Below are 25,609 nucleotides of genomic sequence, written 5' to 3' on the forward strand. Positions count from 1 at the left end.
GATAACCCTGGAACCATTTATTCAATCCTGTCATCATCTTTTTCTTCTTTCATATTTATCCCATAAATGTTTAAAGTATTAACACCAGATTTTTAGGACTGCAATTTGCCTATTTTTAAAAATGTAGCAGCTTTCCCCCATATTCTTGGTCTCATGCCAGGTCCCCATTATTTTCAAAATAATTGGAAGTGGTTCATTAAATCTGTTAGCAAAATCCCTGGGAAGCATTTCATATGGGGGAGTCTGGGAATTCAAGTTTTCACAAGTATTCCCTTACCTGATTTTCAGGAATTAGTTTTAGCAGTATCATTTTGACTTACTAATTGGCCAAGTTTCTCCTCTTCTTTATTCCCCACCCTCCTCTAATTAAAAAAAAAAAATAGGTCCAGTTCTCAGGTACTCATTAATTTCTTGGGCTTTGTCATTTCATGACAGGTCTGTTCTACCTTTTATGTGTCATCTTGTCTCAGTATGTTCATTAATTTCTCCTCTCTTTCTGCAATATTATTGTATTCTGATTTTTCTGTGCTTTTTAGGCTTTCTCTAAAAATCTTTGCAGATGTTATTAACAGTGTTCTCTTTTGCTTCCTTTTTTTGCATTTTTGGGATAGATTTTCTTTAATCCTCCACCAAATCCTAGTTGCTACTCTCTTACGGAATATTATTATGAATTTTATTTAAAATGCCAGTCTTCTTCCAACTTCCCATTTCCCCAAATTTTACTTCTTATTTACCTGAATTTACTAAACAAGTAATTAAACAAGCTAATAAAATTGTAGCATCATAAATCCCTAACTTGAAGGCATGGTAGACGTCATCTAGCTCACCTGCCCCATTTTAGAGTTGATGAAACTGAAACCAGTTTTAAAACAGAACATTTTCTAGGTATTTTCTGTGACTTAGGAAAATTCTTCCAAGCTTATTTTATATATAGGTTACAAAGGCATGTATCAGTTTAGACTTCTGATTGATATAGTCTTGATAAGGTTTTAATAAACATTTTTTAATTAACCTTTGCCCAAAAATGTCAGTAAAAGTACTATTTTCTGAACCTAATTAATGACACACATCAATATAATACATATAAGTCTTAGCAAGTCAGAGAAAGACAATAACTGTTTTTTTTTGTTGGATTAATTTAAATCTGCTTTTACAATGTTCAATTATCCTATACCCATTACATAATTCCTATGTCAGAGTCACATCTCTGTTAGCCTAAATGGATTCCTATCATGGAGGTTCTCATAATTAATACTCTCTTTGGTTGTTTTAACTCCATCCAAACTAAAGAGTTGTGAGAGAATTTTCTAGTTACCTCATTGCCAACTACTAGTAAGCCAAGGATCCAAGTGGTATTGAAACATAAAAAGCAACATTAATCTACAATAGAAGTGAATAGTGAAGCAATAGAAAATAATCACATATCATGTTTCTAGTAAGTGAAGTGTCATTACCTTTCCCCACAGAGTAGTTTGGATCTTAATTTGCAAACTCAGAACTCTAATGAAGAAAACTAAAACAAAGTCTCTTTGTAACCAAGGTGGGGAATTAGAGATTTTGGTGAAATTAGAGTCTATATCTCTGTATAATTACCAGACATTCATATATGGAAGCCATCCTCAGACACTTGTTGGTTAAGAAAAAGCTTCTTCTCTATCCTAATTACCTTTATAGCCCTACTCCAGTTCCTAATCCACATGTGATTACTATTCTCACTCATATCTTTCTTTACTCTCTTCCCAACAGTCTCTTCTTGACTCATGTTTTTGGTTTATGTCTTACTGACAAATGTCTTTTCCTATCACTCTTATGTTCTGTACTGTCTTCTTGCCCTGTACAAATGTCCAGAGAGAGAGAGCACAAAGTAAGACTACTTCATACCCTATCTTTTATATGTCATTTTCTGAAAAGAACAATGCCCATATTTTAAAAAGTGATTGTTTACTAAAGTTTGTGCACTGTTTTTTTTTTTTTTTTTTTTTTTTTTTTTTTTTTTTTTTTTTTTTTTTTGCTAAGATAATTGGGGTTAAGTGATTTGCCCAGGGTCACACTGCTAAGAAGTGTTACGTGTCTGAGGCCAGATTTGAACTCGGGTATTACTAACTTCAAGGCTGGTGCTCTATCCACTCTGCTACCTAGCTGTCCCCTGTTTGCTATTTTTGATCCCTATATTTCCTTCTTTCTTTGATTTTCAAAATCATAATCCAAAGCAACAAGAGGTTAAAAAAAAATTCCATAGAATCAATACTAAAGTTTGATCAATCTAATGGGTCTCTGAGAAGTTACTAAATAATATCTTACTTACAATAACTTCAAGGTGATTATTGTAAAGGGCTGAAACTATGAAAAGGTACACTTGAATCAGATAACCAAGCACTTGTCTAATTACCTATTTGACAATGACTCTATTAGCATATATTTGGAAAAATGGCCTTTCTCACTGTTTGGTGTTGGCTCAATGTTTGGGGTCAAGATAATTGTGGCAAGAATTAGAGGGTGGGGTGACAGAGGCTCAAGACTCACTTGGCCACAGCAGGAGGAGAAGAAAGATAGAGATTCTGGACTCCAGAATTGAGAAGAGATCTTTGGCAAAATTCCTGGCAGTTTGCCTGCTTCTTTAACTTCTCCCCCTAAAGATCGCCTAAAGACTTTTACTTATTCTGACTCTGGCTGATCCTGAGACCTCCAGGGAGGTAGTCCGGACATTACAGATTATTGCATTTTAAATATTTGCTTCCCCTTTTCTTTTTATTATATTAACAGAATCATATGATTTGTCTCTTCAGGACCCATACATTATATATAGCTAAAAAACTCAGACTCATGACTCTTTCTCTATTACTTCCAGAAGCATCCAGCTTTACCTTCTCTATTTTGTATGCACTAGTTTCTCACTGTGTGTGTCTCTTTCTGTCTCTCTTTCTCTCTCTCTCTCTCTCTCTCTCTCTCTCTCTCTCTCTCTCTCTCTCATTTTCTCTCTCTCTCTCGTTCTCTCTGTCTCTCTTTTGTTCTCTCTGCCTCTCTTTCATTCGCTCTCTCTATGTGTCTCTGTCTCTGTCTCTCTTTTTCTGTCTCTTTGTCTCTCTGTGTGTCTCCCTCTCTGTCTCTCTTTCTCTTGTTCTGTCTCTCTCTCATTCTTTCTCTTTCATTCTATGTGTGTGTCTCTGTCTCTGTCTCTCTCTCTCTTTTTCTCTGTCTCTTTGTCTCTGTGTGTCTCCCTCTGTGTGCATTTGTCACTGTCTCTGTCTCTTTATCTTTCTGTCTTTGTCTCTGCATCTGTCTCTCTCTATCTCTTTCTCTGTCAGTCTCTCTCTCTCGTGTGTGTGTGTGTGTGTGTGTGTGTGTGTGTGTGTGTTTGTATGTATATATCTGTCTGTCTCCAGAACTGGTTTGGTTTTCTAAAATGTTATACTATATCCCATTACTATCTTCACCAAGACTGACCCAGATATTTTTTTATTATCAAAAAATAAGACCCTTATAAATTCCAATCATGGCATGGAAATGATAATGGGTTTTTGAAGGATGCCCATCTCTGGCTTCCTTTAAGTACTAGCTAAAATTACACCTTCTACAAGATTTGTTGTTTTTTGTTGCTCAATCATTTTTCAATCAGGTCCAACTCTTCTTAACTCCATTTAGGATTTTCTTGTCAAAGATACTAAAGTGGCTTGCCATTTTCTTCTTCAGTTCATGTTATAGATAAGGAAACTGAGGCAAATGGTGTTAAATGACTTACTTAGAGTCTTACTACTAGCTAGTAGGTATCTGAAACCAGATTGGAACTTAAGAAGACGAATCTTCCTGAATCTAGGCCCAGACTTTCTATACATGTCACCACCCAGTTTGCTCCCTTCAGCAAGAAGCCTTCCTATTTCTACTTAATTGTAGTCCCTTCACCTTGTTAATTATATTTAATTTATCTTATTTGCATATCATCTCCTTTATTAGATTATGAGCTCCTTGAGAACACAGGCTATCTTTTGTCTTTCTAAGTGGAATACTTGGCACGTAGTAGGTACTTAATAAATTTTTATTAACCAACTGATTATATGTATTATATGTAGCTAGACTTCCAAAGCTATTAAAGCTTTGAGTATGAGCAAAGAAATGGACTGTGTATCTGTCATTTGAGGATTAACTGGAAAAAAGTATAGAGAGGGCCATTATCAGAAGTGGCATATTATTTGGAGTGGAAAAGGCAAAAACATTTAGGGAAATGAATAAGGTAAAGAGGGGTAATGATTTGCAAAAGTACAGGGATTTTATATATACGCAGATGAAATCATAGATATCTTAAAAGTATTAAAGCATTTTTTTCCTATATCATTTCTAACTCCCAGAATTCTAGCTATGGAAATTATGCTGTTAATTTCAAAACTCAAAATTTCTGCTTTAGTGCAGATATCCTCTGAGAATATATCTCTGGGTCTAAATCTCTTAGCACCTTTGATACAAAATATTCTTCTTTATTGATATGTGTATTGAAACTTCCAAGATGTTACTTAAAGAAAAACATATTTATAAAAACTTATTGAACTTATTTGCCTCTTTTACTGTATTCTGTCGAGACCAGTAGCAGGAGACTCCATAAAATGAGGCTTAGGGATTCAAGAAAAATGGCCAAAATTGAGCTAATTTGCGTGAAAATCATATCAAATTCTACTTTTAATAAAAAAAAAAAGCCTTTCTCCTCTCCACCCCTGACCTGCTCCTTAAAGCTAGATCTTTCCCTCTCTAGATTATCTACAATTTATCCAGTTTATTTATTCATCTCTCACTTGGACATAGTTATCTGCAAATTGTCTTCCCTATATAGCGAACTCCTTGAGAGTGTATTGTTTTAAATTTTTCTTTATATGTTCAGTGTTGTTAAGGGACCTTGCATAGAATAAGTCCTTTAAAATTCTTATTGACTGAATTATTTTTGATAATATCTCTAGGATTCTAGGAAAACTCTTGAACAAATTTTCTGAGAATGAAAAGGGGGAAAAGTTTGTTTCTAGTTCAAATAAATCCAATAGATAATAAAATGAAACTATTCAATATCAATGGATTCATCTGTACAAAATGAGAAGTTAATCAATACTGTAAACATCAGAATTTGTTAGCATTTTGTTATTATCGAATAAATGTTCTCACCTCATTTTAATATTTTAAATTGTTTTATTATATCTTTTGGAAAAGGTAGTTTGAAAAAGCTGTTGATCTAAAGTACAGAGAGTTACTATTATTTGGATTGATACTATTCCTTGTATTCTTGGTCTTCTAGGCAGATACCATTTTTATGGCATAGAAGATAATGATAACTATGGTGATGATGATGATGATGATGATGATAGCTAATATTTATATAGTCCTTTTAAATTTGAAAACACTTTACAACTTTATAAATAGTATCTTGTTTTATCCTTTAATAGCCTTGAAAGACAAATGCTGCCATCACATCCATTTAACAGATGAGAAAACTGAGAAAGGCCACATTCGAACTCAAATCTTACTGACTCCAGGTTCAGTGTTTCACCCACTGTGCTATCTAGTTGAGATCAGTTATGAATTGTTGAGGGAAGTTGGAGAAAGTTTAAGAGAATCTTAGGCCTATTCATTTTCTCTTTTAACCCTCCAACCAACATGACTAGTGCTGTACAATTGAAGATTTGGCTGTGTATACTATATGAGGAGTGTGTGGGTGCCATCAGCTATATATCTTAGTGCTATATTTTGTTTAAATGTGGGTGGACTCCTCCAGGTGGCCATAGAAATGTCGGAAAGATGCCAGCAAATAAAAATAATATTCAATGAGAGGATGGGTTTCAACTACACAATCATTTCTGTGAGACCTCAAGCAAAGCCTCATACTGGTTTGTATTTATACCTCTATATGTGAACAGCTGTTAAGGGAGCCAGAACACATTCACTGCATTATTTTTCAAACCTTCTAAAGATAATCACCACAAATATATGGTGTTATGAGCCTACATGCATATGCAGATATTTAGAGAGATAGAACAAACAAGTGAGAAAATCAGAGATTCAGAGTAAAAAGGGACAAAAAAAAGAGAAATTAAATCTTAAAATTGAAATTAATTTCAGTAACTAACTAGTACAATTTATTCCTGAGAATTCATTCTTTAGAATCTTCTAGCACATACTTAAACAGAGGTAATAGGAGGCTGCCCAGTGAAAGTCTAGTCCTCAAGATCATGCTCAGTGTACTCTACCTAAAGCAATTTTTCCTGTGACTATTGATAAGCCTCCTTTGGGGAATATATAATGGAAGGACCTGTTTTCTACTACTAATGATTATATCTTATTGACTCTGTATCTAAGAGAGCCTTTTTTATTGGCTATTAACTACAACTGAGTATAACTTCAAAGGATACCAACAATTTGACCTCAGTCTCTTTTCCTAAATGTATTTTAGTGAAGAGACCTCCAGCTGGGGGAAAGACCTCTCCCACCAGGAGCTACTATGAAACCAGTGAGCATATAGCCTAGTAGGCAATCCTTTGTCTTATATTAATCTAGCTCTTATTTGGATCTTCCTTCCTTTGGTAGAGGGCCATATGAGAACTCAAATGATTGATAATTCTTACCAGTGTTTTTCAGGAGCTGAATCAAATAACGTGCCAGCCTAATATCAGAAACAAATTGCTTAACCCAGCCAAGAAGCCACTAAGACTCCATGCTCTTCAAGCAAGATAGCAAGTAACCCCTCCATTGTTTATACCACATTCAGAAGTGAACTTGGTAGGGTAAATGTTTTGTAGTTACTGCTTTAAGTTTAAAGCTCTCCCCCAGGGACCAAAGTAAAATGGGACCATGCCCCTGTTATAGAAGGAAATGTTTTGCAACTCCTGTTTTTTTTTAATCTATCTCTTCTTAGTAAATGTCCTTTTTAATTAAAAAAAAATTAATTAGAAGCATTCAAAATGTCAAAAAAAAAAACAGCTGCAACTTTTTTTTGAAGTTAGAGTGGTATTTAACAGAACAATTATATCATATGCTGCATATGAAGATGAACTATATGCCCCCATATAATGAGTTTGTGCTGTGTGTGCCAAAAAGAATCAGCTTTGAATTTTTCTTTTTCTTTTTTTTTTTTTTGCTAAAGCAATCGGAGTTAAGTGACTTCCCCAGGGTCAAACAGCTAGGAAGTGTTAAGTGTCTGAGATTAGATTTGAACTCGGGTCCTCCTGACTTTAGGGCTGGTGCTAGCTCTAAATTTTGATGTCAGTTTTCAACTTCCATACTCTGCTAGGCAAGATTAGTCAATGGCGATTAAACATTCCACAAAAGGATAGGACTAGCCAAAGACATATTCAGTGCCATTGTAAATCATACAGAAAAAAAGATACCATACAATTTTTTAATCTTAGCCTTACATTTCATTTATTACTTTAAAAGGAGCAAGTTCTTTATATGTTAGGAGTTGAAGTATTAGATGCTTTAAAGACAGGAAAATAAATATGCTCTAAAACCAACTTATTCATCATCTTCTTCTTCATCCTCATTGTCTTGTTTATCCTCATCATCTTTATCTTTCTCATCTTCCTCAACCTTTTTCTTGCTCTTCTGAGATGTGATAATTTCTCCCTTTTTACCCATCTCAAGTTTTTCTTTAGACTTGTATGCAGTGATATCTTTTTCATATTTTTTCTTCAATTTAACTGTCTTTTCATAAAGTTGCTCCTCATCGCAGCAGTATTAATCCATATTTCTCCCAAATTTTTTTGTCCATATCTCTAATAGAAAGACTAGGGAGTTACCTTTTGATTTATGTATGTTGCTCAGAACAGAACAAGAAAAATTCAAATGAGGTCTCTTTGATGCATTGATATCCTTAAACAACTTTTTTGTTGCTTATTTCTCCTTTAGGTGGTATGTATCTTCTCTTTTCTCTTTCACAAAAAACCTTATCAGGTTTTTTCACATTCTCAAATTTTCCTTTCTCTTTAGTAGACATTGTCTTCTACCTTTCTGAGTACTTTTTAGAAAATTCTGAGAAATTCACAGAAGCATCTGACTACTTCTTGTGTTTCTCTCAGCAGATTTCCACAAAGAAGGTATATGAAGACATTTTCCCTCTCGGCTTGTTAGGTCACTGTTGTTAGGTTTCATTTCTTCACCTGTGCCACCAAGCAAGAGTGAGGGCAGAAATGAGAACATGACTCTGTGTGTATGTGTCTGAGTTTGGAAGAGACAGAGTAGACAGACAGGACAGACAGATACACGTTGAGAGAGGGAGGAAAGGGGAGAGAGAGAGAGGGAGAGGGAGAGAAAAAAGGAGAGGGAGAGATTTTGTGGGAGACAATAAATGTCCTTTTGTAAAAGTTCACTGATGTTAATTGGTTAAAGGGCGGTAGAATATTCTCTTGGTCAACAATGTAGAGAAGATATTAACCATAATTACAGATTGATTAAAGCAAAACACACTGTTGTGAGAATAATCTGACAACATTAAAGGAATCATCTCCACCCACTCCCAGTATCTCTCAGTGATATCCCTAACCTGAAAATGATATGTAGCTACTTGCCTTCTAGTGATCCAACCTGCCACTGCAAATGTGAGTTGGTATAAGGGTCTCCCTAAAAGGAATAGAAGACTGTTGGAGAAAAAAATCTCTCAAAAAAGTAAGCATTCAAAATTTATTAGTATATACTTTCTCTCTACCTCCCAAATCTGATTTTGTCAATCACTTAAACACAAATATAGAACCTTTTGGTAATGACTGTGTGACAATTTTTAAAATTATGAAAAAATACCCTAGAAATACATCTCAAATACTCTGATGAATTATAAATATTAAAAATAAGAATAAAAATAACTGAATAGTCCAAATAAAAACCAAAAAATTATGATGATGATGATGAATTGAATATCAGGTAGCTTTTTATTAACTTTTTTTTTAAAAAGCAACACAGACATTCCTAATTAGATCAACATTCATTTGAAATGTTAAAATGTGAGTTTTTGAAATGAATTCTCTAGGGAAGTTAATTTGATGCTTGAAAAACAAAGGTCGGTTCTTTTCTGCTTTGTTCATCACAGCCATTTAGGTTCTTGGATTCAGCTTTGTTGGCAATCTTGGAGTATTACCAAGCTGAATTAAATAGATGTCCTTCTGCCTAATCTTCTTTACTTTGGCAGGGTCTGTTAGTAAATCAAATTACTTGGATAACAAACAAGGACATATCTGTGTTTTAGAAGAAACTCGTTGACCTTGAATGCTGTGAAATTTGGGTCAATTCATTTTATCTCATCAAAAAATATTCCTTAAATCTCATCTCTGTTATAAAGTCTTCTATGCTCCAAAGGGAGATTAACCAATTGTTTCATTCAGCATATCATCACCATTTAGTAACACAGATTTTCATGACTATATCAATTGGTACTTACAGGAAGTTTTTAAAGTATTTACTGATATGTCTTTTCATATACATGTTACAACTTTCTTGTTAAATGTCAGTGCTTAGAGAGCAAGTTGTCTATACTTTTATTACAGCCCATGTGCCTTTATGCCCAAGAGTTGTCATAGAAATACTTGTTTCACTGCCAAATAAAACATTTTTTCTTTATCTGTAAAAACTGAAAAATTGAGAATGCTAAAAATTGATCCTAAATGCCAAGAGGGATTCTTAAGAAATATCATTAAAAAGGAAACGCTTACAAATGTATTGTCCTTTTTATACAACGATGGCAACATGATGTCCAAGCTCTTTTTCTAGCAGTGGTACTGCTTCTTGAAATATCACCACTGCCTTACCCAGTCCATCTTAAGACTAACAGCACTTTTCAATATAGTCAACTTTAGGATGACAAAACCAAAGGAGAGGAAATTGGAGATTATCTAATCTCATTTTTACAAAAGGGGAAGATGAGAGACAGAGAGATGAAGCATATCTAGCATCATTCAGCTAATTAACACTGACTTTCCCAATCCACTGAACTATGGAAAATGCTTGTCTTATCTTTTGCTATAATAGAAAGATATGTTTCCAATTCATCTAATAGCTTTGCTAAGCTATTTAGACACACAATTTAAATGGGTAAGGGGGAATGAAATGAACTATAATAAAACTTTATTTTATATAAATTAAGACTATCACTTCTATGATTTTTAGGACAAGAAATAATCTTACTTAAAAATAGAATAATGTCTACCCTTATTAACCTATACTTAATAATTGTAAATAACTCAATAAGAAATGAGCTCCACCACTCTAGCTAAGTTCTAAACAATTTATTGGCAGGATTTCTTTTCCAAGACTCTTTTTTACTTTTGAGTGATTAATTACATATCTTGATGTAAATAGAACTCCTGGAGTTTACAAAATATAGAGAAATCACTGTAGGCATGTACCTTAAATGGTTTATGCAGGCATCAATGGAGATAGCATGGCTAACAATGCCTTCAAATATGCATCAACTGTTGTCCATGAGAATTAATCCCAAATCTTACAATTGAGATGCATTATTAGTTATATTTTGTTAGAATATGTATTTGTAAAAGGATATGAATTTCATAAGTCTTGTGGTGGCTTCAACTCATTATGATAGTGCATAGATAGATTACTTTGATAGGGAAGTAGTGCTATAGGTCTTTGTCAAATAAACAAAAAGATGGGATGGCTACTTCCCTGTTTTCCCAGACGAGGAATTTAAGTAGCCTATCCCACTACTTTACTAAATATGTACTTTACTATTTCACTCAAAATGAAAGATCACTCTTTTTTCATGGAGAAGAGAAATGCAAACCAGTCCTAAGTGGGCATCATGATGAAATGAAAAGACACATAAACATGGAGTTCAAATCCTGACTCTGATACTTAGCTATGCAACGGTGTCTGGCTCAATTTGTCTCATTGAGCTTTAGTTTCTTCATCTTAGAAATTCAGATTTAAAAGTATTTGTATCACATAACTCATAAGGCTTTTGGAAGCAAAGTATACAAATATGGGCTACTATCATAAAGAAATCAAATAAATGACTTAAGCCAAATTTTAACACACTTAAATTCAATAGGGATAAAAATAACGAAAATGGGGAATTTTAATATATTTTTGATTTTGTGAGTTCTGGAAGTTGGGTTTATCAAAAGTTGTCGGCAAAGCCAGTCCTACAAGACTGAAGGCTTCAACTGTTTTTTGTTAAAGTGGAAAACTGTTATTTTGTTATTTTAATTACAAAATTCAGACAAGATAAAAGAAATATTGCCTCTTAGTCAATGACACGGGCAAATTGTACATGTAATTCAGATCTTCCACTGTCTGGCTTATTAAAACTCTTCAAAAAAAGGAAAATACATTGAAGCCCAATTATTCGTGAATTTGCCTTTCTGAGTAGCCTCCTTGTTCAGAGATATGAAGAAAGGCACTGCGGCATAATGAAAATGATGCAGACTTATAGTTTGGAGACTGATTGAAAATAAAATTTTAACATTAACTGGCTAAAGAACTCTAACTCTATTATCTGTAAAATGAAGTTAAAAGATTGGAAATTAGTATGGCAGAAACTAGGCATTGACCTATCCTTAACACTGTACACCAAGATAAGAGCAAAATGGATTCATGATCTAGGCATAAAGAATGAGATTATAAATAAATTAGAAGACCATAGGATCATTTATCTCTCAGACCTGTGGAAGAAGGAGGAATTTGTGACCAAAGAAGAATTAAAGGTCATTTTTCGCAAAATAGAAAATTTTGATTTTATCAAATTAAAAAGCTTTTGTACAAATAAAACTAATGCGGACAGGATGAGAAGGGAAGCAATAAACTGGGAAAACATTTTTACAGCTAAAGGTTCTGCTAAAGGCCTCATCTCCAAAATATACAGAGAACTGATTCTAATTTATAAGAAAGCAAACCATTCTCCAATTGATAAATGGTCTAAGGATATGAACAGACAATTTTCAGATGAAGAAATTGAAACTATTTCTAGTCATATAAAAAGATGTTCCAAGTCATTATTGATCAGAGAAATGCAAATTAAGACAACTCTGAGATACCACTACACATCTGTCAGATTGGCTAAGATGACAGGAAAAAATAATTATGAATGTTGGAGGGGATGTGGGAAATCTGGGACATTGATGCATTGTTGGTGGAGTTGTGAATAGATCCAACCATTCTGGAGAGCAATTTGGAACTCTACTCAAAAAGTTATCAAAGAGTGCATACCCTTTGATCCAGAAGTTTTAATATTGGGCTTATATCCCAAAGAAATATTAAAGAAGGGAAAGGGACATGTATGTGCAAAAATGTTGGAGGCAACCCTTTTCATAGTGGCTAGAAACTGAAAATTGAAGGGATGCCCACTATTTGGAGAATGGCTAAATAAATTGTGGTATATGAATGTTATGGAATATTATTGTTCTATAAGAAATGACCAGCAGGATGAATACAGAGAGGCTTGGAGAGACATACATGAGCTAATGTTAAGTGAAATGAGCAGAACCAGAAGATCATTATACACTTCATCAACAATACTATATGAGGATCAATTCTGATGGACATGGTTGTCTTCAACAATGAGAGGATCCAAATCAGTTCCATTTGATCTGTAATTAACAGAAACAGCTACACCCAGAGAAAGAACACTGGGAAATGAGTATGGACCACAATATAACATTTCCACTCTTTCTGTTACTGTTTGCTTTCATTTTTGTTTTTTTTTTTTTCTTCTCAGGTTATTTTTACCTTCTTTCTAAATCTGATCTTTCTTGGGCAACAAGATAACTGTATAAATATGTATACATATAGTGTATTTAACATATAGTTTAACTTATTTAACATGTATGGGACTACCTGCCATGCAGGGGAGGGAATTGGGGGAAAGAGGAGAAAAGTTGGAACAGAAGTTTTTTCAAGGGTCAATGATGAAAAATTACCCCTGCATATGTTTTGAATATAAAAAGCTATAATAAAAAATAAATTTAAAAAAATGAAATTAAAAGTAATTATGCTACTGTCCCCATAGGAGTGTTATGAAAACCATAAAAGCATCATATTAATATGCATTCATGATATTTGAAGGAGTATAATGTGAAATTAATTTGTAAAATAAAGTTAGAGCAAAATATATAATCTGAGTAAGGAATCTGTATTTTTTTCTATTGTCAAAAGAAAATTTATAGAGATTTCTGACCAGAGGAAGAGACATCATAGAATGAATATTGAATCACTGTCATCTTCAAAAGAAAATAGACAATTCAAATTTTAAAGATTTTAAAATGGTTCCCTCAAGGAAGTATTCATGTGAAGTTGGAACTATTAGTATAAATAATTGCAGTTTTTTTTTTTACAACTATCAACACAGACATTTCAAAATGCTTTCGCAAGGATTCCATGTCTAGATATACAAACATGAACTTGATATGTCCCTTTATACCTACATACGCTGTGGCAAGCATTATGATTGTCTCTTTCCCCTGAGATATATTTTGTAACTGATTTAGCTTAAATGTAATCAATTAGATGTTCCTCCCATGGTCAGAACTCCTCAACTCGTATTACAACCTGAATATCTAATTTGATACTTTGTACCCAGAAGAGGATAGACATATGGATTTTTTTTTGGCTAAATAAGAATTCAGCGTTTAAGGCAGAAAAAGAAAAGACTGATACATTTTAGCTCTTTTCCCAATTTTCTCTGAGGGGAAAAGTATGGGCCAATGGTCATGCTGAGGCAGTGGTCTGCTATCATACTCAATCCATATTCTTACTATTACATTAGCAAATGTATTTGTTCATAAGTCATTTCAACAAACAATATACTAGATGTGTTTAATTCTTTCAAAGTTTGTCTTTTTAGTTTACATGTTTTAAAACTGAAACATCCAATTGACATCAATCATGAGGCAAAGTTTCATTGAACTACATTATTTTCAGAACACATTAACAAAGTAATACACATTAAAATTTCCCAAGACTTTCTGCCAATAGCACTGAGGCATATGTATGAAAATAAGGGGTAATTAGAAGAAACCTATATTACCATGAACACTTGCATAGGCTTTGCAGAGAAAGCAAAGCATGGATGTATGTAAGGCTGATTATATTATTCACTAGAAAGAGATAGAACAATAAATAGAGTTATTGGGAGATTAGTTGGACATCATTATTCTGGATTAGAATCGCTATATTGTTGGAACCTTTATTGATAGTAAAAGAGGAGCAAGTCTAAGCCTCTAGATCATTTTCCTTCTAAGTGTCCTTCTAGATCACATCCTTGCAGAAGCTAAATTTTCATAGACACAACAGATTCTTAAATAACTTGAGCACAGTAATCATTCATCTATATTATCTAGGAAACTATTTTCCTAATGAAAAGACTGACTACTAAAAAATCAGAAAATTTAAGTCTGTTTAAGATAGTAAATGCAACAGGCAAACCATGTCTTGCTAAGAAGACCATTTTTTTTTCTTGCCTAAAACATGAAATGAGTCTTTGATCCACAATCCACAGCAACTGATAAAGTGGTCAAACATAAAAGCATCTTGAGGGTCAGGGAGTAAAGCATTTTGGACATGCTTATTTTGATTCACTGAAATCATTATCATTGCCTAAATGTCATGTCCACAACACTATTACAGGTATTATACAGAACACACCAATCCAAGTCCATGATTTAATAAAATCCATTCATAGTTTACTGAAAAAGTGAATAAAAACTATAAAAATACAAATAATCTTGCATAAATACAGAATAAGTGTTTAATGCGCTGACTTCCCCTTTGTTTCCTGAGGGAAGTCAGGATGTTGACTGAATTATTTAAAGCTTTCTGTAGCCAGAAACTTTGACTGCCATAGCTATTGCCTTTTTTTTTCTTCTGCACACTCATGGCAATTAGCATCAACTAGTACAACATTACTAATGGCCTCCAAGTGAGAATCCCAGGAGGTAAAAGCAAATCAGGGAATTATCTTTAGAAGTTAAACATACCTGGTCATCCTTTCTCATGTGTTCTGATGGAATCCTGGAAGATATTAAAAATGCAATGAAAAACCCAGACATTTGACTTGGCACTATTTGACTGGAAATTATTGGAATTGCCATTGCAGTATTTGTTTTGTCTACCTACTGGATCATCTACAATGGCATATTTGTCATCCTTTGTATTGTATTTGTACAACTGTATCCTATTGTAATGGAAATTACCCCGAACAGGGATGGAATTCATATGTTAGTGACTTTTGGCTTTAATATACTCTTACCTTATTTGGACGAACTAAACCCAGACTACTTTGCCATCCTAATAATTGGGGAAAAGGGTGAGGTAGCTGTTAACTGGAATATTTAGGCAATTCAATTATATTTAGTCCTGTTCCTGCATCAAAACTCTCTTCTCTTCTTCTTAACTCTTCTGCCAAGTGAAATATAATAGACTGTTTTGTCATATCTTAGAAACATCATTTGTCCATTTAGGTAATGAAGAGCCAGCCAGGAAAAATTTATTCATCAAAATATTTTTATTTAGCTTAAATATTTTAAGCTTAAATGTAACCAACTAGAGGTACCTCCTATTATTGATACCACTCAATTTGCATTAAAGTCTGAAGTGTTAGTTTGATGTTCTGTGCCCAGAAGAGGTCACATAAATCTTTTTGTTTCCTGGCTGACCAGAAGGAACTGAAAACTTGGGACAGAAAAAGGAAGGACTAATTCATTTTAGTTTTATTCTCAATTTTCTATTCCATGACTCATTTTGCTAAATGAGTAAAAGTGAGATTCTCTGTTTTGATTTAATGATGATCCAGTGCTAATGTTTTAATACTGCCATTCTAAAGCATAGGGGAAACCAGTTATCTTAAAGTGTAGCAGAAAGAGTATTGGATTTAGAATTAGAATACCTGGATTCAAAACCTTATCTCTGCTATCTGTTTAACCTATGGAAAGCCACTTAGTTTGTCTGAGACTGAGTTTCCTCATCTATAAAATGAGGGAACTCTACCCCTTTATGGTCTCTCTCAACTCTAAATATATAAATACATTTGAAAATGTATTTGTTTATTTATATGTATATACTTTAGTTCTCATTGGGGGAGGAGAGGTACATTACAATACAAAATTTTTTGGAAGCAAGAGCTTCTTTTAATTTTTGTCTTTTCAGTGCCATGCACATTAGATACCTAATAAATACTTCTAGCTATTCCATTAGAATGTATTGAGTATTTACCAAGTTCTCCATTAAAATCCAATTCCAAGATTTCATTTGATCATGATGTTGATCCTGGGTCTTGAATGACAGTAACAATACAATACAAATGATGAGAAGTCCTACTGAGGTAGAAAGCCTTCAAGGATGGATTTGATAGTAGACATCGTCTCTGACTGTGACTTCCTAGCCAACTTCAGAAAGCCTCATCACCAGAGGGATTAATGTTTGTTTGGCCACAGCAATTCCCCAAATTTGGGGATTATATATGGCAAAGAAGCATGCACCCACAGTAAATCACAATTTTTCAAATTTCAAATTATAAAGTAAACACCAAAAATAAATCATTTTGTGAGAGAAAAACAGTTTTTTTGTTTCATTCTTTTCTTTGATTTCAGAGTAAATACAACATATAATATCTGGGCTATGATAAAAATACAGAGTTCTTCTAGGGCTAATTTTTTAAATGACTTTGTAGCTTTTTTTGCATTATTTATATATCCCTCCTCTCTACACCCGTACATTACTTTACCACAATCACTAAGTTCCAGCCAAACTGGCCTATTTGATACAAGCTCTCACTTAGAATGATCCAGTAGGTTGATAAAATTCTATCCTTTGCCTTGCTACTTTATACAGTCTGGTTCCCTTTCCTGGAATATTGTGCCTTTTCACTTTTGCTTCCTGGAATTCCTAAACTTCCTTGAAGGTTTAGATCAAGTACCAATTCTTACAACAGATCTTTTCTATCTCCCTTAGAAGCTAATACTCCCCTAAATATCCCCATTGAAATACCTTGCAATTTAATGTGTATATATTCTATCTTTTCTAGCTTGATCTTCTCTGGCTACATGTGGTCTGCTCCAACTTCTCTTTCTACTTATCTTTCTTTAGGGCCATGATGAAAAGAAGTTTGTTTTGTAAGGTTTGTTTTTTTTTTTTAAGATAAATTAACTTTTTTCAATTGTTTCATCTGTTTGCTGTTTTCAAAACAATCTGAATATAAAATCTCATTTTTTTAGGAACTGAACCCTTTTAAAAGCATACTTTTGATGTCTAAGTTTTTATTTCTCCATCTTGATTGATCCACACCTAGCTTCAGCAAAGTTCATACAGCAGTTCAAATCCAGACATGATCTTTTTTTGTACAACCCTCAAGTTAAGAATTTTTAAATATTTTTAAATAAAATTTTATCATATTTTAAATGCAAAATCCAGTTGGGTTTGTCCCTTGTGTCCCTTATGCTGATCTAAATTTATTATGAGCTAAAATGGATCTAGAACTGAAAGTGAAAAGAATTGCAGTGCAGAACACCCACTGGACACTACTAGTGATAGACATCACAAATTTCTTCTAAACAAATCAATGCTGAGAAAAGACATGATGTATCTAAGACTTTAAACACACAAAAAAACAAGCAGTCTCTATCCATTAACCTAATGGATTACATAGAAGGATAGAATACTTTTCACAGGAGACAAGGATAAATGACAATGAGGTCATTCAGTAAAACATTTAACATTTAGACTCTTGGCTCTGGTTTTCCCTATCCCATTTTTTTTTTCCTGGGACCTGTAAAATATCATGCCTTATGATATAAAATCTCAAAGAGATAAAGAAAAATGTGTCCTACTCAGAGATGAAGCATAACTGTTTTGAGCCACAGGCTTTATAAATTATGTAGTCCAGCAGTTCTCAATTTTTTGATTCAGAATTCTTTTCTATTCTTAAAAATTAACAAAGACCTCAGAGAGCTTTTATTTGTTACATCTATTGATATTTATTAAAACAGATTTTTAAATATTTAATACATTTTAGAATAACCCCATTACATATTAACACAATGTTTTTATGAAAAATGACTATATTTTTCAAAATGAAAAAAATTAGTGAGAAGAGTGGCATTGTTTATATAGTATTGTAAATCTCTTTAATATCTGACTTAATAGAAAACAGCTAGTCTCTCATATCTATCTCTACATCCAATCTGTTGCAATATGTTGCTTTGGTTGAAGTATATGAAGAAAATCTGCCTTCACACAAATATATAGTTGGAAAAAGGAGGAATATTTTAATGGGAAAATAATATCTTATTATTATTATAACCGTAATTTCAACCTTGCAAACTCCCTGAAAGAAACTCAGGGAGCCCCAGGAATCCACAGACCACACTTTGAAAACTGCTAACTTTATCCAGTTTCTTCAGTTCATGGAGAAGGGAAGTGAATTCCAGGGAAGTGGTGATTGGTCCAAAGTCATATATCTAGTTATAAATATATGTGCTTTATCTGATGAAATGAATGGACTTGTCCCTAGTATCAACTCAGTATCTGAGTGAGCCCCAGTAAAAAGGAAACTGCCCCTATGGAGTTATTTTCTACAAAAAAGGGGCTATTTCATATTGAAATCCACAGTTACCTTATACAATCTAGGAATTAATCTATAGACATCAATTCCTAAAGCCATATTGAATAAACAGGACTTCCACAACCACCAACTGATTTACTGGAGCACATCATTAGCATAGTTTGCACACTTTCCTCAGAGTATAAAAGGGCCCACTTCATCCTTGTTAATCACAAACTGATTAGGAACTTTGCCCATTTGCTGAGCATTACAAAAAAAGCTTTGCCTCTTAACCTGGAGAGGGTTTGAGTCTATGAATTCATTCCAGATGACTCCTTGCCTTTGTGACTTATTGTATCTCATTATGACTTTTTAGAACTCATCATTATCTATGGCATGGATTCAATTCCTATCTAAATGTCATTGTGTAGGTATGTATAATTTTCGGATTCCAAAAAAACTATTGTCAGGTATATAACTAGATAAAATAATTACTCTTGCTCTTATTTTTAAGAATAATAATTTTTCAAAAATCTTTGGAATTTTTAGAAAATTTTAAGAAGAATAAAAGTAATGATGTAAATGTCTTATACTGCCATCATCAGCTCACCCCAATAGGGTTCCAAAGTGAGTAAAATCATCAAACCATAACCAAAAAGAATTTATCCTTATTTACAAAGACTAAGGTTCAAAGGATGGAGAGCTCAAACACTTCTTTCATTTCTCTGCCAGACTTGTTCTTGATAGTCTAGACTTCAAAACTATGCCTCTACTTTTTTATCCTGAAACTTCCCTCACATTCTATAGCCTCTTTAACCTTAAATTGTTTACCATTTCTGTGACTTGCATATCTTATAAATGGAGGGTTGTCCATCTCCATGTCCATTTCCAATTTTATCCCCTTTCTCTCACTTGCAAATCACTCCTGAAGCCCTCATTTTATTGAGGGAGGCCAGCTTGCCTTCATTCCCTTCCTGACCCTATCTTGATTTTTCTGGACTTCAAATTCATGTCCTTATGCTAGGTACCTTCATGAACTCCCCTCTTCCCTTTTAAATTCCATTTATGTTGCCCCCTCCCCCATTAGAATTTAAACTTCTCAAGGGATCGGACTAAGTTTCTTTTTTCTTATATTTGTATTCCCAGTACTGAGACAGTGCCTGGCACATAGCAATCATTAAGACGTTTTCTTTCTTCCCTATACCCACAGTGATACAAAAACAATGACAAGAATACCTCTAACATATTAATAAGGTTACAGAAAATGGTGAAAAAGAATTACACAGGACTAGAAAGTATAGAGGTAAGGGAAAATGGGGAAGCTGTGACCCATATCACTAGAAGGAACATTGTTTCCAAGTTTTTACTAGCATGAAAGCTTTCTGTTGTAATAGCTGAATGTAGGATCTTTCTCTTTGTCTTGACTGAATTTAAATAAACTGAACCAAAATTTGGACAAAATGACAATATATTACAATTTTGTCATTAACAAGTGTGACAAGTGGCAATATACTCTGATTCAGTCTCTGTCTCTCTTTCAGTGTCTCTCTCTCTCTCTCTCTCTCTCTCTCTCTCTCTCTCTCTCTCTTTCTCTCTCTCACATACACACACACACACACACACACACACACACACACCCCACAATGTCCTAAGTCATTAACTGGGGATTGGCAAAGAAAACCTGAAGTACTAATAAGGTTACTTCTTGAGGTTAGCAGGGAAAGACATTGATGGGAATTGGTTCGACTTTATAATCCCATCCCTGTGGAGGTCTTGGGTAACCCCACCTCACTATTCAATTAATTTTTCCCTATAAATCTGTCCATGTCCTACAACATCTTTACTGAGTCTCTTTTGGGTTAGTCCACCAAAGCATATCTCTCTCCTCACCCACTCCCCCATACTTTATGGTGTCTTTCTCCTTCTTATAGCTAACTAACAATTTTAGGGTGTTAAACTCCTCTATGGATATGGCCTACAAGTCAATGGAATACTCCCAATTCATGGTATATTCTCTTTCTTCTGGGTAATTGTGAGTTCCTCTAGAGAACTTAACATTTTGTTAATTGTTAAAACCACTTTCCCACTAGTTATCAGCTCTCTCGCATCTCTTTCATATTTACAATTCCCAGTAAGTGAATTCTACCAACACTTAAAGAAAAATTAATTCCAGTACTGTGTAAATCATTTGGAAAAATAGGGAAAGAAGGAGTTCCAACAAATTCCTTTTATGTTAACAGTAATGGTGCTGATACCTAAACCAGATAGGCTCAAAAGAGAAAAAGAAAACTACAGAGCAATTTCCATAATGAATATTGATGCAAAAATCTTAAATAAAATATTAGCAAAGAGATTACAGCAAGTTATCACTAGGACCATGAGCAAGTGGGATTTATACCAGGAACCAGGGCTGGTTCAATGTTAGGAAAACTACTGGCATAATTCACTATATGAATAACTAAACTAACAGAAATCATGTGATTATCTTAAAGATACAGAAAAAGCATTTGACAAAATCCAACAGTCATTCCGATTAAAAACACTAGAGAACATAGAAATAAATAGAGGTTTTCTTAAAATGATCAGGATCATCCTGATAGCAAGCACCATACATAATGGGAATAAATTAGAAGCATTTCCAGTAAGACCAGGGGTGAAACAAGGTTGTCCATTATCACCATTACTATTCAATATCACACTAGAAATATTAACTTTAGCAAGAAGAAAAAGAAATTAAAGGAATTAGAACAAGTAATGAGGAAACCAAATTATCACTTTTTGCAAATGATATGATGATATATTTAAAGAATCCTAAATAATCAACCAAAAACTACTAGAAACAATTAACAACTTTGGCAAAGTGCTGGATACAAAATAAATTCACATAAATCATTAGCATTTCTATATGTTACCAACAAAGTCCAGCAGCAAGAGATACAAAGAGAAAATCCTTTAAAAATAACTGTAGATAATATAAAATATTTGGGAATTTACCTGCCAACATAGAAACTACTTGAACACAATTACAAAACACTTTCCACAGAAATAAAGTCAGACCTAAACAACTGGAACAATATCAAGTGCTCATGGGATGGCCAAAATAATGTAATAAAAATGACAATTCTACCTAAATTAATCTACTAATTCAGTGCCATACCAATCAAACTGCCAAGAAATTACTTTACAGAACTAGAAAAATAATGACAAAGTTCATCTGGAAAAATAAAGGGTCAAGAATTTCAAGAGAATTAATGGAAAAATACAAATGATGGTGGCCTAGATGTACCAGACTTAAAATTATATTATAAAACAGTGGTCATGAAAACCATTTGGTACTGGCTAAGAAAGAGAATAGTTGATCAACAGAATGGGTTAGGTTCACAAGACAATAGTCAATGACTATGGTAATTTTGTGTTTGATAAAATCAAAGGCCCCACATTCTGGGATAAGGTCTGCTGGAAAAATTGGAAATTGTATGGCAGAAACTAGGCATTATCTAAGACCTACCACCCTATACCAAGAGAAGGTTGAAATGGGTCCATGATTTAGACATAGTGATTCTATAAACAAATTAGAACAAAGGATAGTCTATTTCTCAGATCTGTGGAGAAGGAAGGAATTTATAGCCAAAGGGTATATTATAAAATGTAAAATGAATATTTTTATTATATTTAGTTAAAACATTTTTGGATAAACAAAGCCAAGGCAGACAAGATTAGAAGGAAAGCAATAAACTCGGGAAAAAAAAATTTACAACCAATGGTTCTGATAAAAGCTTTGTTTCTAAAATACAGAAATGACTCAGATTTATAAGAACACAGTCATTCTCCAATTGATAAATAGTCAGAGGATATGAACAGTTTCAGATGAAGAAATTAAAATTATTTCCAGTCATATGAAAAAAAAATGTTCTAAATCACTTTTGATCAGAGAAGCACAAATTAAGGAAACTCTAAGGTGCCACTACAAACTTCTCATATTGACTAAGATGACAGGAAAAAATAATGATAAATGTTGAAGGGTATGTGAGAAAACTAAAATACTAATACATTTTTGGTAGAGTTGTGAACTAATTCAACCATTACAAAAACTACTGACATAATTCACTATATGAATAACCAAACTAACAGAAATCATGTGATTATCTGAATAGGTACAGAAAAAAAAAATTGACAAAATCCAACACCCATTCCTATTAAAAACACTAGAGAGCATAAGGAAAAATGGACGTTTTCTTAAAATGATCAGAAGCATCTATTTAAAACAGCAAGCATCATATGTAATGGGGATAAATTAGAAAAATTCCCAATAAGATTTGGGGGTGAAACAAGGTTGCCCACTATCACCATTACTATTCAATATTGTATTAAAAATGTACAATTTGGATGCAGTCTGGAACTATGCCCAAAGGATTATCAAACTATGAATATTCTTTGATCCAGCAGTGTCTCTACTTGTATCCCAAAGAGATCATAAAAGAGGGAAAAGGACCACATGTTCAAATATGTTTGTAGCAGCTCTTTTTGTAGTGTCAAGGAATTGGAAACTGAATGTGATGTGGGTGTGGTCCCTTTAAGATTCCTTTCTTTCTGATTCCCAACCCTTCCTAGTTGATATAATTATCAATCAAGGACCTTTTGATTCACAAATTCTGGTCCCTTTGAATTCCAATAGAAGATCAGGGTCTGTCCCAGCCCACTCTGATCTGAGCCAGCTTGGGACTCCATCCACAGGCTCCTTTAGCTACATCTCTCATTATAAAAGATCCAAGCTGGAACCCTCTCTTGGCAGAGGTTCCAAATATGCTGGCCTTATGCCTGGCATGCCAGGACCCTCTGTTCACTGGAACCCTGTCTCCAGTTTCCTCTTATCTCTTTATCCTTCACCTATTTCCTTAACTATACTTTAACCTTATTTCGAAACCCCATAATAAACCTCTTTTATCAATCTAGCTTTTTGGGCCAATAAATTCCTTTATTGGGGACTTATGTGGCTTCTAGATCTTATTTAACTCCGTATCCTTGCAATGAATCCAAAGGTGTTGCAGGGGAACTCTATTTGACTCCCTATACCCCAAATCTTCCACTAGACCTCAATTAAATCCTAATTTCTTTTAGGTACCCCAAATCTAGACTTCATCAAATGGATACCCATCAGTTACAGGCTGAATAAGTTATGGTATATGAATGTTATGGAATATTATTATTCTATAAGAAATGATAGAGGATGATTTCAGAAAGACTTAGAGAGACTTGCATGAACTGATGCCAAGTGGAGTAGAATCAAGAGAACATTATACACAGCAACAAAAATATATTATGATCAATTCTGATGAACATGGCTGTTTTCAACAATGAGGTGATTCAGGCCTTTCCAATAGACATCTGCATCCAGAAAGAGGACTATGGGAACTAAAGGTAGATCACAACATAGTATCTTCACCTTTTTTTGTTGTTCTTTGCTTGCTTTCTGTTTGCTTTCTTGTTTTTTTTTTTCTTTTGATCTGATTTTTCTTGTACAGCATGATAATTGTGGAAATATTTATAGAAGAATTACACATGTTTAACATAGATTATTTGCTGTCTAGAGGAGATGATAGCAAAGTTTTGTAAGGGTGAATATTGAAAACTATCTTCGCATATATTTTGAAAATAAAAAAAAACTATTATTTAAAAAAAGAAAAGAAAGGGAAAGGTCATTGTGAATTAGTCATGTGACAGAATCCCAACATTTGGTACCAACACCATTCTCATCATTTGGTGCAAATTACTCTCCCCAATTTTATCATTTAGTGTGCATTCTTAAATCTCATCACACACATATAATAAGCATATGGAATCACAGATCACAAATCTATCTCCAACTTCCAAAATGAAGGTCCTTGATATTAGCAAAGTTCCACAAAGGAATAAATGCTTTTGGAAAATTACTGACAAACTCTCCATTGTGTTCTGAACAAAGCCCCGAGTTAGAAATTGAAGCCTGACTGGGCAAGACTCCCCAAACTCAGGAAACTATAGTACAATGATTTTATTAGAGGGGTGGGACACATTCACAGTACTTCCCCTTCCCATCCTCCAAGCCATTCAGAGGTGAATAAAGCCTTTCTGAAGCATTACTCATAGCTATGCATCCCAAAAACTCTGTTCTTTCAATACAGAGCTTCCAATCCAAGCCAAATCAGCTTGCCTGCCTAATGATTGCATAATTCTGCTGAGTCTTTGCAAAAGCCTGGGCCATTCACTTCCCATTTGTCAAGGTCACATGTCAACACAAAGTCTAATACTGAAAATAGGTCACAACTTTCTTCCTGTGAGAGGTGGTAGAACTCTATACTGCCAGCTGGGCCAAGTGGATGTGCAGGTGAGCCTTTCCATCAAGTGCTCACTTAGTCATTCAGTCTGAATCAGTGGGGCCCCATCTGTCTTTCTCTACAATTGCTCTTTGAACTTCAAGCTTGTAAAACATACTAAGTATCTCTTTTAAGGATTTCAGTCAACATTTTCAGGTTTTTTCTTTATTATTTTCTAACATGTCATTTCCTTGTCTCTCTTCTATATATCTGAATCTGCAAAACCCTCTCCATGAGAAAGTTTTTCAAGTTGTTTCACACTCTTTGCTTACCTACAAAACATTTTGCAACATATTGAACTTGGGTTCTATAAACATATTCATAGTCAGTTCCTAATGTTTTGATGGATTCTTTTACTCATTCAACAAACATTTCAAAGTACCAATTTCATGCAACAGGCAGCTAGGTAGTACAGTGGATAGAGTATTAGGTCTGAATTCCTTTAATTCCAACAGTGTTACTACCGGGCTTATATCCCAAAGAGCTATTAAAGGAGGGAAGGGACCCACATATGCAAAAAATGTTTGTGGCAGCCCTTTTTATAGTGGCAAGAACCTGGAAACTGAGTGGATGCCCGTCAATTGGAGAATGGCTGAATAAATTATGGTATATGCATGTTAATGGAATATTATTGTTCTGTAAGAAACAATCAGCAGGATGGTTTCAGAGAGGCCTGAAGAGACTTTCATGAACTGATGCTGAGCGAAATGAACAGAACCAGGAGATCATTATACACAGCAACAAGAAG

General features: G+C 33.9%; 1 protein-coding gene and 1 pseudogene across 3 annotated transcripts in view; both read right to left on the reverse strand.

Moving 5' to 3' along the window:
• RGS7 (regulator of G protein signaling 7) overlaps nucleotides 1–25,609 on the reverse strand; it is a 648,000-nt gene that overhangs the window by 570,362 nt on the left and 52,029 nt on the right. The window lies entirely within an intron of this gene.
• LOC105750342 lies at nucleotides 7,169–9,776 on the reverse strand (annotated as a pseudogene).

This window comes from Sarcophilus harrisii, chromosome 4 (assembly GCF_902635505.1).
Source record: "Sarcophilus harrisii chromosome 4, mSarHar1.11, whole genome shotgun sequence".
Lineage (NCBI taxonomy): Eukaryota > Metazoa > Chordata > Mammalia > Dasyuromorphia > Dasyuridae > Sarcophilus > Sarcophilus harrisii.